The sequence below is a fragment of the Tupaia chinensis genome, unplaced genomic scaffold (assembly GCF_000334495.1).
Source record: "Tupaia chinensis unplaced genomic scaffold, TupChi_1.0 Scaffold000407_4, whole genome shotgun sequence".
Lineage (NCBI taxonomy): Eukaryota > Metazoa > Chordata > Mammalia > Scandentia > Tupaiidae > Tupaia > Tupaia belangeri.
Window position 1 is genome coordinate 2,223,840 of NW_006159912.1, and position 1,157 is coordinate 2,224,996.

The window sequence follows — 1,157 nt, forward strand, 5'->3', positions numbered from 1 at the left end:
CCTGAGAGATCTCAGGGGATACCTTCTTTATCACCTGCCCCTCCCGGTTTGCTCACACTGTGACTGGTGACATAGGAGCCACTGCCATCAGTTTGTTCTAGGTAAACAGAGTACCAAAGCCAGCAGACTGGCAAATATGCATCGAGTGTTTGGTTCAGTGCTATGTTCAGCCTGGTGAAGCAATAAAGATGCTCTTATAAAAGCAAACCATCTTTGAGTTTGGTTGTTTTTCTGGCAAGTCAGAATCACTGCTTAATTGGGAGTCGTGAAGTGGAGGGAAGCTGGGAGAGATGAGTGGGAGCTGCCTCAGTGTCACTCCAGTCTACAAGAGAGGCACATTCTGGAATGTCACAATTATAAACCATAATGCACCTGTCCTCGGAAAATTCACTACTCAATAGAAACCATTAAACGGAGTGTTCTGTAGTGCCTATTTATGACAAATCAAGTTTTCTTAGTAACGATTGCTGGCATTTTTGTGGCTTGCTTTAGGCTTGCTTTTTGCTTTTTATGTTTTGTTCTTTTACTCCTGCCAATGCAGTAGTACAGCTTAGATACTATGACTAGCTCCATCTGACAAAAAAGATTCCAGGATTAGACTTTTTAAAAAATATTTATTTATCCCATGAGCAAGAGAGAGCAAGAGCACTCTTGGCAGGGTCTCAACACCGCAGCCCACTCCTCATCCCTTGGCAAGCCCTGTCATGTCCGATGTATTCAGGGAGCTCCCGAACTCCAACCATCCCACATGGGATTACCTCTCAGAGCATTGCATTTTGCACTTGCACCACCCTCTGGGTCCCCCGGGGGATTATTTCACTGCAGACTATGCTCTTAACCACTGACCAAACTATTTTCTAAAATGTGATCCACCTTACCCAAATCACAAGTAATGATAGTTGAAATCACGTATAGCAGAATCGTTAGGTTTGGACCTGGGGATTGCTATTTTTACCAAGCTTTTCAGGCATTCTCTCTCTGTATATTAATGGCTGAGCGCCACCAAACTTGTCGGTAGAATTCATTACTCCTTTCCAAATGTGGTACGTCTATGTACATGGCAACGGGCATATTGCACGTTATTTCTCAAATCCAGGCTCCACAAAATAAATGGCTGATGTTAGAAAATGAAAAGACAGTCAGCCTCTGTGTGGGAC